Source organism: Strix aluco, chromosome Z, assembly GCF_031877795.1.
Source record: "Strix aluco isolate bStrAlu1 chromosome Z, bStrAlu1.hap1, whole genome shotgun sequence".
In the NCBI taxonomy this organism is placed as follows: domain Eukaryota; kingdom Metazoa; phylum Chordata; class Aves; order Strigiformes; family Strigidae; genus Strix; species Strix aluco.
The window spans coordinates 40,925,459-40,939,078 of record NC_133971.1 but is presented as its reverse complement, the minus strand read 5'-3'; the positions used below and the strand labels follow the sequence as shown (position 1 = coordinate 40,939,078).

General features: G+C 43.9%; 1 protein-coding gene across 7 annotated transcripts in view; it reads right to left on the bottom strand.

The window, feature by feature from the left end:
* Window positions 1–5,111, bottom strand: part of PIP5K1B (phosphatidylinositol-4-phosphate 5-kinase type 1 beta) — a 121,331-nt gene extending 116,220 nt beyond the window's left edge. For 2 of the 7 annotated variants that reach the window (XM_074812813.1, XM_074812809.1), the window contains exons 1-2: window positions 5,033–5,111; window positions 1,944–2,160 (exon numbers count right to left, since the gene is read on the bottom strand). The gene's annotated coding sequence lies outside the window, so the exon portion shown is untranslated. Of the gene's footprint in view, window positions 1–1,943; window positions 2,161–4,589; window positions 4,748–4,870; window positions 5,005–5,032 lie in introns of those variants that run through there. The other 5 variants (XM_074812814.1, XM_074812811.1, XM_074812812.1 and 2 more) reach the window with 5 other exon arrangements.
* Between the last annotated feature and the right edge of the window lie 8,509 nt (window positions 5,112–13,620).

The window sequence follows — 13,620 nt, the reverse complement described above, 5'->3', positions numbered from 1 at the left end:
GTCTTGTGACTAATGGCAGGAGACTTCATAGAAGTTTATGTAAGTAAGTAGGAGAGCCATTCCAGCACTGGGAAACCTTTCTACACACACCAGTCAGCAAGAGCAGCAATCTACAACAGGTCAGAGGCCAGCACAGGCTATCACCCCCAGTACAGACCTGGGGCTCCCATCAGCTTGCCACCCTTGCTACCTCCCTGCTCCCCCAGCTGCTGCTGCTGGGGCTAGCTATGTTGAGACCTGCAGTGTGCCAGGCATACCCCTCCTACAATTAAGCTATCATTTAGCTGCACGGATATATCCTCTCACATTTAGCTGACTCACACTAGTACCCAGGCCAAGAACTTCTCATGAAAACAAACTCAGCAGGAGAAAAAAGCAAATTACTTTCCCAGATAGAAAGGAACGGGAAGTTCTGGGTACAAAACAGACCGAGACCACAGGCTTTGCTACGCTGCAGGTTGCGGCAACACCAGGAAAAGCCCTGATGGGGACAGAAAGTGAGATTTAGACCATGATGCAGACTGGGGACATGGTGGGGGCAGCAGCTGTTGCAACCAAGCAACAAGTTTCTCTCTCTTGCCTAGATGACATGAACACTGACAACAATCTCACATACCACTTTCTCAAGAGCAAAAGAAGCTAACAGGTCTCACTCTACTAATTCCACTTCTCTTCCACCTCTCCACTGCTGTTTACACGCCCCCAAAGCAAATTGTACCGGCAAATTGTACCAGTTAAAGATACCAGTTGAAAAATAGCTGCCCTCCACACCAATTTCTTTTGTTCTTGCAAAGATATTTTTAACCCAGATCAGTTCAGTGATCTGATATTATCACAAAACCTCACCAACAGTTGTGCAACCAGAGTCAAAAAAGTGGCAAACTGCCATAACAGTTGTAGCATTTTAAAGTCAGCTTTGGTGCTGAAGGCAACATCCTATTCACCTGCTAGCAGTTTGCTTCAGTTCAAATGGCACAGCTAGGTTTCTGGAGTTGTGAACAAGATTTAATAACTGCATTTGTAAATTACATCCATATTTCTACTACTGAATGGTATTCAATTTTTTAAGTATTTGTGTAATCAAACCATCTTTGTATTTGTGTTCATTATACTTAATATAATTCTGATCATAAATTAGCAGCTCTAGTCAAAGGACACCAAGGTAGGCTTTCCAATTTACATCTTCATGTGCCAGAAAATTGCCAACTCAGTAAGTTTGTACAGAGACAAGAATGAACCAAGCAGAACCTGATTCCACATTTTTGGTACTTTTTGTACCAGTTTTACGATTCACACTGAACTGGTCTTCAATAAGAGGATAAAAATCATCTTACTAACACTGGACCATGACCTGCAGACATGCACTTCTTACACAGCACTGGATGACTCTTTCAGTCTCTGTCTCAGCTCCAGAGTAACACAGGCATTCCCTGGCCTCAAAGAGACATTTTAAAAGGTGTATCACTAGCTATAGAATTTGAAATGCTGCTCTAAGCAGGATCACATAAAAAAACAAAGGGTACCAAACACAGGGGGCTGGCTGGGTGACATGCAGTCACACAAGACATGAACCTCGATCTAAAAGAGCTAGCAATAAAAATTAACACAGTTAATAAAATGGCCATCATCTAGCACCTGCTTTACTAGACAGAAGTATCCTATAGCTATGCATGTACACAGCACCAGACAAAATTTTACAATTAACTTCTTGACTATGACACAGATCATAGCTGTGACATACTGAAGAAACTAATGCTAGCTTACTATTACTTTTAGTTTTTAAAAATCCCATATTTCAAAATACAAAACACAAGCACATCTGGACAATGGCAAAAATATGTAAGGCACCTGCAACACCTACAACTTCCCCCCTACTCTGCTGATCACAAAACAGCTAGTTTCACAGCAAGGAGGAAATAACAGTAAAATGGTAGATATTGTACCTTGCAACAGGTTGGTATGGCTTTCTAGTTCACAACTGAAGAATGAAGAGGGAAAGTAGAAGATGGATTTTCAGCTTACTGAGGGAGGGCTTGAAGTTTCTTCCCCACACAGAAGGAGAAAAGGCTCTTTCTGGACTGTACAAACATGAAGAATAAGACAAGGTGCATGACCTCCTAACCACAGCAGGAATCTGCGACGACAAGTCAGATGCTTGATCTATTTAGGGAAAATAAAATTCAGAGTATCAGTGGTGTGGGCCCACAACATGCAGGTAGAGTACAAAATGGATTCAAACACAAATTACACCTAAAAGATGAAGAATGGTCCAAGCTGTACCTAACACTGCATGGCAAGGAAGACATGAGGACCATCTTCCCAATTCTTGCCTAGGACTATCAGTAAGACTTCATTTAGAAAAGCATTTAATTGCATTTAAGTTGTGCAGAGTTTTCTATTCAGTTCTAAGCAACACGGGGTTTTGAACATTACAACACATACCAAACTACGCATCCATATGCTTCTAAGTACACATTTTATTTCACCTGATGAGTGAACTTTGGTTCCTAGCTTCCACAGTACATAAATCTCAACTATAGCACCATGTAATTACCAGCAGGAACCAAAGTAACCACACTGCAACACCAACAAGTATACGTTCTGCAAGCATTGTGTAAGACAACCATTTAGGCAGGCTTTCAGCAACTGTTAGCACAGCACCGTATCCTGCAGGGTGCTGAAAATTTGCACAGAAGCTGCACCAGCTTAAAACCAAAGGGGAGCTGAGGGGAGAAAGGGAGGGAGCACCTGACAAAGAGCTGCCGAGGTCCTAAGGAAAGGCTGTTGCCAGCTCCTAGCCTAAAGTAGCTGAGAACACCAACACACTTAATGTGTCTTGGTTACACGGACCATAAACACACAGAGCAGACACTGTACACATGCAGCTCCAAGAATTAGCAAGTACCTTTTCAACACTATATGGCCAACCTTATGAAAGCCACAGTGGAAGTACTTTTTATAGTTTCTAACCCATTCTGCTGGTGTCAAAAGCAAGAAAGAAATACCTTAGCTACCTACAGTCTAGATAAGAAACAAAAGTGAAAAAAAAAAAACAAACCACCATTCCACAAACACACACTATTACAGCAAACCATCTAAGCTTATGCTTATTTTTAGGCACGTGTTTCAATTCTCCTGATATCAGGAAGACCTAAATACGTAACAGAAGATTATAAACAGCCCTAAACTAGCACCAGCTGAACTCAATGAAAGAAAGCTCCTGCTGTTTTTAATTGTTTAAGGATCGATGCCTAAACTTAGAATATGATTTTCCACTCCCTGTTTTATCTAACCGGGGGAGTGGAAGAATCCAGGAAAGAGATGAATACAATAAAATAAAAAAACTGAAGAGGAACATTTTTACAATCATGTTTTATTTTTCTCTCAATATATTAATTAACAGAAACAAACTTTTAAAAAACAAGACTTAAATACTGGTGTTCAGTTTTGGTTTTCATGAATCAATTTTGAAATGGCTACAAGGCAAAAAAGTACATTAAGGATGGGAGACAGTAGCTGGGTGGAGGAAGAGATGTGACAAATTAAGAATTACTTCATTTTTTTAGGTTCTGGAAGATTCAGAGTAACAACTACATTAGCAATTCACCTATGTATTCTCTGCTTTAAAGATCAAAGAATTTTGAGAGACCACTTAATGAACTTCATTAAAAAGCATCTCTACTATAATAAACTAAGGGATAAACATCCTATAAATTTATGTTGAGACATAAAAAACCCAGTGGGTGCTACAATATACATTCACTAATTTCCAAACCGTCAATGCTCCTTACGTTCGGTTCATCTTAAGAGCTTCTGTGGTTTTAATTTTGATCTGAGCCCTCCTCCAACTTACATCATCCAAATGTTAGCTCAAAACATTTACATAAATACGTAACTCTAACAAAATAGATGGAACAAAACCACTGTTTCTTCACCTCAAGCAGTATCCTTTCAGAGGCAACATGAAACAAGTATATTTACATTTCCTTTGTGAGAATTAACATAGCATCCGCACAAAGTCTTCTTAAAGCTCCATTTTAAAGAAGTAGCATTAAAAAGAAAAGGAGGGGGAAAAGCCCCCAAAACAACCAACCTCTGATCACCCAAGCAGCGTATTGGAAACATTGCTCATTTAGGAAAGCCACTTTATGGTACTAAGAAGAAAGTTTACTATTTAAAGAGTTTCCTGCTGCCGGCCGCTATTCAGTAAAACCAGCAATCTGGGTCAGAACGGTCTCTGCCCGCCCCTGCTCGCTGAGCGGCGTTGCGGAGCGGCCCTGGGGCGCCCCGCCAGACCTCCACGGGGATGTGCTCAGCGCAACTCAGTAAACTCGTTCAGTCACAGCAGAGTTTAATCTTGGAATAGCCAGCGCCGAACGCACGCAGGAACCTACCCCTCACAACTCCCTCAGACGCTGTTGGGTTTTGTGGGTTTTGGGGTTTTTTTTCCTTAAAAAGCTACAATCCCACAGTCAAGAGACTTAAAAGTCCGTGGAAGTTCACCGACACCTCCCACCCCCCCCACCTCCCCCCAAAAAAACCCCAAAACCCCCAAACCCAAACACACACAAAAAGCCCAGAAATGAGACCCGTTTTCCGCCAGTCCTTCAAGCTGCAGCCGGCACGGCCTCGGGTGCAGGTGGGGCTCCCCAGCGGGGACAGGGACCAGCCGGGCCCGGCCCGGCGCGCCCATCGCCCGCCCTCCCCCACAGACCTGCTCCCTGCGGAGGACTAAACAGCCCTAAAAATAAAACCAGAAAAGAAAAAAACCGGACAGCGCGCGCCGAAGCCCCCCACGCCCCGCGGCGAGACCGCCCACCCCACAGCGGGGAAAAAACAAGGCAAGAAAGAACGGAGGCGCTGCACGTACGGATGGACGCGCCGCGCCCGGCGGGTGCCCGCGGCCAGCCCGCGACGGCCTCCAGCGAGGCCTCCCCCCGCTCCCGCGCCCTGCCGAACCCCCCGAGGCCGGAGTGGGGGATCAGGCTGCTGCCCCCACCCCGCCCGGACGACAGCGCCTCGGCTCCCTCACCTCCAGCGCCGGTGTGTGGCGGCGTGAGGCGGGGCGGCGCGGCGCGGCGCGGCGCGGCGCGGCGGGCCGCGGCCCAGGCCCCGCCCGCGGGCCGACTCCTCCCGCCCGCCCCGCGGGCCGAGGCGGCGGGGGCCGCCCGGCGTGCGCCCGGCGCCTCCTGTCTGCCCCGCCCGCGGGACGTCGCCCCCGTGGCCCCGGCCACCTCCCCTCGTCGTTTGCCGGCTCTTGCGCTGTGCTTGTGGGCACTCTGGGCACAGGAGGTTTTTTGGGGCGCCGCGGCGACCCAGGGAGGGTGCGCGACTGGTGGCTGGAGGTCCCGGGTTCCCGGGAGACACGGCCGCGAGGGGTCATGAAGGGCTGCGTGCTGCTTTGTGTGATGTGCGAGGCCGAGGTGTCGCACAGAGGCGTGACAGCACCGTGGACGCGGTTTTGGCAGGAGGCACTCGGCCTCCGCAGCCAGACGGCCGTTCGGGACCGAGCCCCTCGGTCTGGACCGAAGGGTCAATGTCTGGTGCACACATGCTTCCTTGCCTCTCGTTTGGTTTCTCCAGGATTGCACTCATTCATAACGTGTGGGCTCCGAGTACTGCTTCTCACATAAAACTGCTCTTGGTCTGGGCAGCAGGAGACACATACACCCTGAGTGGGACCACACAAGAACTGTCACTGCAGCATCCGCCTGGGCCCCCATCCATGCTGAGAAGGCCAAAAATCCCATGTTGTTACTTCCCCCAAGGTCACGTGCTTTCCATGTTTAAGTTTTGCAGGCCTCAGGGAGGTATTGAGGAGGAGGGCAGTGAGGAAGGCTATACATCGGCGTAGATGAATGGATAAGGAAAGGAACCTGGGAGAACAAATGCGCAAAAATTTGCCACTGAAGAAAATAAGGGATTGGGAGGACCTCGCCTGCAACACTGTTGCGTTCAAGGGAAGGTCTCTTTTGCAGCGCCCTGAGCTCTCATGGAGCCCAGTGCTGCGGCTGTACCCCTGCTGTGCAGCTGTCACGGATGAAAGTATTAACATGGTGATGGTTTAGCAGGAAATCTAGATTTATTAATAACTAACAGCAATTTATCATTACAAAATAATTCAGAAATGTTGAAAGAAAGAAAAGTGACTTATTTACAGATTCTAAAATGACAAGATTCACACTAACTTACTTAATGGTACCTTAATTTATATTTATATGCATGCGCATACACAAAACACGCAGAAACAAAAGTATCTGGATGCAGTAGAATGAAGTATACGTACCCACACACCAATAAACAGAGAAAGAATGGGTGAAAGAGAAGCTACCTCAAAGAAAAATTTCCCTCTCGAGTTTAGAGCAAATACTCACAATGCCTTGGCATTCCTCAACGGGCGATAATTGAGACTCGAGCAGGTGGACTTCGCCCTGGCCTTCCGTCAGCTCTGGCAGCAGACGACACCTGAAGGGTTTGGTACCTGAGAGGCGTCCCAGCTCAGGGGAGGTGCTGGTCACAGGCCCGCTGCGATCCAGGAGAGCTCAAAGGGTCTCCCTGGTGGTCGCCATTTATAGGGTCCAAGATAACTGACTTTTGTCAGATACCTTCTGGTGCCTTCCAGCAGTTGCACAAGAACTTGATGAATGTGCAACTCTGTTATTGTTCCCATTTGACCACATCCCAGGCACAGGTGTGCCAGGCCTTTAGGAGATGATGGGCCATTTTAACTGTTTCAGAGCAATCGGATAGCTCGGGGTATGTGGGTGGAATCACACCTAGCACCAAGCAACCCAACAAGGAGGGGCGGGGAGGGGTGAGAATTGCACCACTACAGCGGCCCAGGGCTGCACAGGTGGCCATGCCTGCTCGCTCCTTGAGAATGGCTACAAACCTTTAGCATCTGCTCAGGACCTTTTTATTCCTGGTAGAATAGACTACTCCCATGCTACACAAGATGAGTGCGTAATAGCTGTGCATTTATAGCTGTAATTACTGATATCAGATGCGCTGACTCATGCACGTTGAATTCCAAGTGCAGAAGAAACTATTGTATGTGGGTACATGTTAAAGAAAAGAAATCACATAGCATTTCAATGTGCTACTTCCATTTTGTTCCATTTTATTCAAGGTCCTTACTTCATGCAGTTTCTTATCTGCAATGGTATTTATAACAAATGATAGCAGAGTGACTACATAGTGTTTTCTCAGATCGATCTGCAATAGTCACACCACTTAAATGACGATGGCTTTCCTCAGGTCAGAGCTGCAAGGGAGATTCTGGTCTCACTCCCTGATGCTTCAATTTCTGTTTTTCACACCAGTAGTGCAGAGGCTCATATACACCACAGTCAGATGTGCCATCTGACTCAGCTCTGAAGCCTTAGAGTGGATGACACTTTCTTAATGTATTCAAAATCTGCAGCATTAACTAGCTCATGGTGATATTAGTATTTGGAAGATGATGGAGAATAATCTAATACCATCAGGGCTTCTCAGAATTTCCTCTCAGATCTTTAATGTGGACTGCACGTTAAGTTTCACCTCAAACAGCAAGACTGAACTGTCTTACAGAACTCTTGAAAAGGAAGCTTTAAGAACTGCAGATACTGGTTTTAAGAACTGCAGTGTCACTGACACTGGTTATATGCAGCAAACAGGCAATGCCAAGTCCCAGGCTCAAGAAGAAGAGCAGACAGAACTCTGGTTCCTCTTCCTGCAAAAAAAGCATCCTAAAGTAGGAGAGAGTTTCTTCCTTCTTTCTTCTTTCTGTTGAACCAAACAGGGACCTGAATGTTTTTTTCCACTCACACGTGCACTCAGTAACAGTGCTATATGATGCAAGAAAACTGTCAGTAAATGACAAGTTATGAATCTCAAGGACCATTTTCTTCTCCTCACACTGCCAGGGTGGTAGCTAAGTGCTCTGGGGTCTGACAGCATCATCCTGCGCAGATATGTGACAACCAGCCTGATAAGAGTCGCCACTAGCTGTGGTAGTAGATTGCTCCTTACAATCTAATTTTCTGCAATTGTCTATCATTTTGGTAGACTGCCCTGCACTGAATTCCATGCTAACACTTTATGCTGCTTACATCATATGAGATAACTGCAGAAAATCTGGAGCCATAAGTGGTAGTCCAAACATTTTTCTTACTCATATAATCACACTTTGATGGGATTGATGGTGCTGTTTATGTAGAAGATATTTATGTTCATGGCTTCAGAATATTAAAACATCTTACAGCCCATGTATTTCTTCCACAAAATATCTGAGATGAGAGAAGTACTATTATTTAGTTTTATAAATGGGTGACTGAAAACATGTATCGACAATACACTAAAGTCAGTTTCAAGACTCATAGTTTCAGATCAAAAGCACTGTGGCAGAGTGATGATCTGGTATAAGCTCACCTCGCTGGTTCAGACTCCTTCAGATTGTTTATATGAATTAGCTTTACACTGATGAATATTTTACCTTTCCTCCCTCAGCAGCTTACATTCTTGACTGTGTGGGGAGAGGCATAATTATGCGCCAGAACAAGTTTATGCTACTGGGAGAGCCAGTGATGCACACGTCCAGGATGAATTTTGCTGGAACCATCAGTAGTTGCAGCATGCTGAGTTTGTGTGGTGGGGGTTTTTGGTAGCAGGGAAGGGGGCTGCAGTGGTGGTCCCCTGTGAGAAGCTTCTCAAAACTCCCCCGGCTCCCAGTCAGACCCACCTCTGGCCAAGGCCGAGCCAATTACTGATGGTGGCTATGCCTCTGTGATAGCGTATTTAAGAAGGGGAACCTGAGAGGGGGTGGGGACTGTGAGGAAGAGTTATGAGAAGGACACCTATACAAATACTGAGGTCAGTGGAAGGAAGTGGGGGAGATGCGCTGAAGCAGAAATCCTCCTGTATGCCATGGTGAGACAGCAAGGCTCTCTCCTCTGGCACTATGGAGGTCACCAGTGGAGAAGATGCCCACCTGTGGCCTGTGGAGAACCCCACACCAGAGCAGGTGGCTGTACCTGAAGAAGACCGGGACTCTGAGGGAAGAAGAAGCACCCGCTGTTGTAGTCTGGTGCTGGGAGGACTGCAACATGCGGGGGGGACCCATGACACAGCAGCTTGGGAAACACCGCAGCCCATGGGAAGGGTTCACATCAGAGAAAGTTCATGGAGGACTGTCTTCTGTGAAAGGGGGCTCGTGGAGCAGGGGAAGAAAATGCAGAGGAGTGCTTCTGCCCCACCACACCAGGAGGAAAGAGCATTGGACTGACCAAAAACCTGCCATTCGTTGCCCCTGCACTGCTTGGGGCACGAGGTAGAGATAACGGCATCACAGCTGAGCCCAAGGAAGAGGGCAGAGGTGGGGAGAAGGTGTTTTTAAGATGTGGTAATGCTTCTCACTGTCCCACTCTGTCTGTTAAGTGTTGTTTTGTTGGTGTTTGAATTAAAGTGATGTTCTTTTTCTTCCCCTAACAAGTCTGTCTTTTGCCCATGACCATAGTGAGTGAGACACCCCTCCCTGTCTTTATCTTGATTCCCTGAGCCTTTTGCTTTATTTTTTCCTTCCCAGTCCTGAGAAGGAAGGAGCGAGTGAGCGGCTCTGTGGTGCTCAGTTGCACTCTGGGCTCAAACCACAACGTTTTTATTGCATCTTCACATTGCCAAAACATTTGCATAAAGATGGCAATATAGAGTGCCCAGTCACTGCAGAATACTTATATGAGTTCCAGTTGTCTCTAACAGAGGAGTGAGATCAGATGATCAAAGTAATTTTTTTTTTGTCTAGAAATCCATGAGCCAGTGCTGATCTGAGCTACTAACTGTGTAAGTTCAGGGTACAGTCCAACATCATGCACAGATAGTATTTTAGGCCTACATTAGTAATTTCACCTGTACATTTGATTTTACACATCTAGTAACCATGGATCAGTTTTTGAAGGAAAGTTACACACAGGAAGATTTACTTTCCTCAGCATTCAAGGAAAAAAATAAGAAAAGAAAAAAACTAAGAAAGGATTTCTAGAAATCTGAAAATGCAGTAAGGAGCAACTTAGAGTCTTCCGATTAGCAATGGGTAACAAAGCCTTTTGCGTCAAGAGCCTTCCTCTAGATCATGACTTATGCAGGAGTTAAGACTCAGCATGCCATTTCAAGACTGATAACTCTGTGATATGTTAATTTGAAGATTTTTTTTTTCTAGAAATGTATAGAACTACAAAGAGTTCTATTCTCTTAATTAAAGTAAGCAATTTTCTTTCCTCTCCTGTGTTCCTCTCCCACCATGATTCCAACCATGCAAGGTTATATTAAAAAAAACCTACCTGTTTTCCAGTTATACTGATTTGATCAGCTTATGAAAATAAAAAAAAAGGATATATCTTAAAATATTATTAAGCATGCTCATTAAAGATACACTTTATAGGAAATTAAAATATATTGCTCTCATATATATTGCTCTCATATATTTGTCTGAATATTCAAGGGACATTTCTCCTTTCTGTCTAGTAATGGCAGATATCATAAACTTCTTATATTCTTACATACTGTCAAGCTAATGTGAGCTATGGCATATCAGCATGTCAGCACTAAGTCTGAACCTTGTTTGCTGAAAACAAGGGCAGGAGAGAGGGCCTTATAAAAGGGCCCTGAATGCTTTTAAGAATCCAGATCTTTTTCAATAGGGATTACCTGGATTTCTGATGACTGCTTTCAGAAGAGCGTTAAGTCTTTGGTATCTAAGAACTGCTTGCTCATTTCCCTCCTTTTTTTTTTTTTTTTTTTTGTTGCTCCACCAGCAATGGAGATAACTGAGCAGAACTAGTCTCTCAGCTATGCTCTAGAAATCAGAGAGCTCTTCATACTGTTACTGACATGAGCCACAGTAATTCAGATGACATTTGTCTACAAATTGGCAAATCAGCCATCTTGATCCCTTCCTTACAACAAAACAACAGTCTTTGTACTGTTGATATTATTCTGAACAGAACAGGTGCACTCTTCTGAAACCAATGAAATATGGGGAACCGTCTCCTCCCTGAATCACTTCTGCAGTCCAGCCACGTTTACAAATAAACTCCGTCTTTCTGGATTCCTCATCCATTACTGCATCCTCTTAGCCACCCACACATCCTTGCATTTGTCCTAGTTAATAACAGTTCTATGATAAGCTGGGTTTCTTTGGTTGGTGTTGTAACTGTGAGGCTGCAGAGCATGCGTATATGGTGCTGACAATGTGTAGACAGGATTTCCAGTCTGAGTGTTGCCACTATTTCCTGTTTTTTTGAAGACGATTACATAGACTAAGCCAGGTCCACAGGGGAAATTGCATGTAAGAGAAAAGAGGTTGTAAAAACTTGCAAAAAATTTTCTAAAAGTGAGAAGGAGAAAGCACCTGGGTGAGTTAAAATGCCAGCACTGACAACCAGAAAGCATACAAAGTTCTGGCAGTTACTAAATGAGATTAAGTTTTGCCACACATTCAACTGAAAATCGAGCAGTGTTGAGCTCTCCTAGCTATCAAAAACTAGATGACATTGACTCTGTTTCCCAGTTTAGGACATGTATCTGAAGTGATCTAATCCCTAGGAAGAACAGTCATGGAGTAATTCTAAAACAATTTTCTTTTCCTATGGATTTTACTGCTGAGAGGATATAGATGCTAACTGATGCAAAATCTTCAGAGGAGGGGAAGAAATTAGTAAAATGTTAGAGTAAATGTTGTCTGAACTTTTTTATTGACTAGACTTCATTTTATGCTTTTAAAAATAACATTGCAATGACCATAGACTTGTCATTTTAGATAAAAGGATGATTTGAACTAATCCTTTTAAAGAAGCATCAGATTTAAAGTGAGATTGCATTTATAAATATTTTACATGTTCACTGTTCATGATACACTCATTAATTTACAATAAATTGTGTTATTGAGTATAAGAATTCTGCTTCATATCTGAAGCAACCTGGAAAATTAAAATTCCATTTGAACACAAATATATCTTTAAATTCTACAAAAGCAATAATTACATAAAACAAATGAAAATGCAGGTACTAGCCTTAGCATGCACCCTGCAGACTTCTGCTCGCTTTTATGGCTTTCTCCTTCTCAAAGCTATGCCTTCTCTTTGAGACAGTGTATGAAAGTACATTCTGATCTGAGTGCATGCCTCAGGTTTCTTTGATAATAGAGTATAAAACTCCCAGTTCATTGTCTGGCAGAGCAAGATTATCTTTCAGGGAAATCTAATGCCAGTGCAACACCTTCCATATAGAGGAATGCCTTTTCCCCTGCTTGGGATTCAGTCCCCTCTGATAATGAATGATTTATTCTGTTATAGTGCTGTTTTATGGTTTTCCTTTTGAACAGTATCTCATCTTTAGAGAAACATGTATTCAGGATTCATATCAGGGAATATAACCATGAGGTGCTGTGCATTTTCAATGGGGTTTGGTGCCATTACTGATAAAATCCTGCTTTTGAAGTGCTCTGCACATGGGTGTGTAGATGTGCTCACATACATCACTGGGGAGGAGAAAATTGGGTTTCTAAGAGTATCCAGAAGTGCACTGTTCATGTATCAGTGTGATATCTTAGTATCTCAAAACAAGAAGTTGTATCTGATTTTTGCATGTGCAGACAGTTACATGCAAGTTTTATTGCACTCACTTCAGAAATCTTTTCAAAGTGTGGGTCATGAGTAGTTAGTAACAGGTCAAGAAAACATGGTTTTATTCCCTAGCTAAACAGAAGCTCTAAACACTGGGAAACCTCCTTTGTGGGATTTTTTCCATACACATTCCCTTATAACTGTACAGGAGCAAAGTTCCAACGTATTTCTCTTTTTGCTATAGTATCAAATCATCACATTGAAAAGCAAATGCTGGTACGTACTATTCTTGTGCTAAGGCTAGATCCTATGGCCTGTCTGTACGTCACAGTGCCAAATATACTGAACAGAACTCTGGTACCAGATACAGTAGAGTTGCATTAGCAACTTAATTAGCCCAGGCAAAGGGTGATACTAACATAGTTGCACAGCTAGGGCTCCAAAAGCAATGTCTTTCAGCACTATCTCTAAATGGTGATAATTAGGCAGACTGTGACTTTCTAATGCTGCATGAGATGCTGCATTAGGCTGTATGACCAGTTAAGCAAACATTCTGTAGTTAACAAAGTGCTGCTTCTGAGTCTGGCATAAGTAAGCATACACTACTGTGAATTTTCTATTAGTGGAAAATGCTAAAAAAATGTTAGCAATTGTTTCCAGTCACGAAAGAAAGAACAAAATAATAAGCATACCAGAGGACAAACAAAAGCAGGAGTGCACAGAACAGAAATTTGTAAGACATTCAGAATTCCTTTTCCTCCTCACCTTCAAAATCCAACATATTCATGAGAATTTCTTTTGGACTGTCAGAATCTTCTTGTGACTCCATCCAGTGACAATGTGTATCCGGAAAACCTTTAATAACAGAGAAGCAACACATCTATTATGATGCTTCAGAAGTTTTTGCAAATGTGCTGTCCCTCAGTGAGCTCTCTGCATTCAGATCTTGATGTCTGAACAGGAGACTGTCAAAGGTAATGAGACACTGTGCTGATGAAGAGGTGTCCCTATGCAGAGGTCA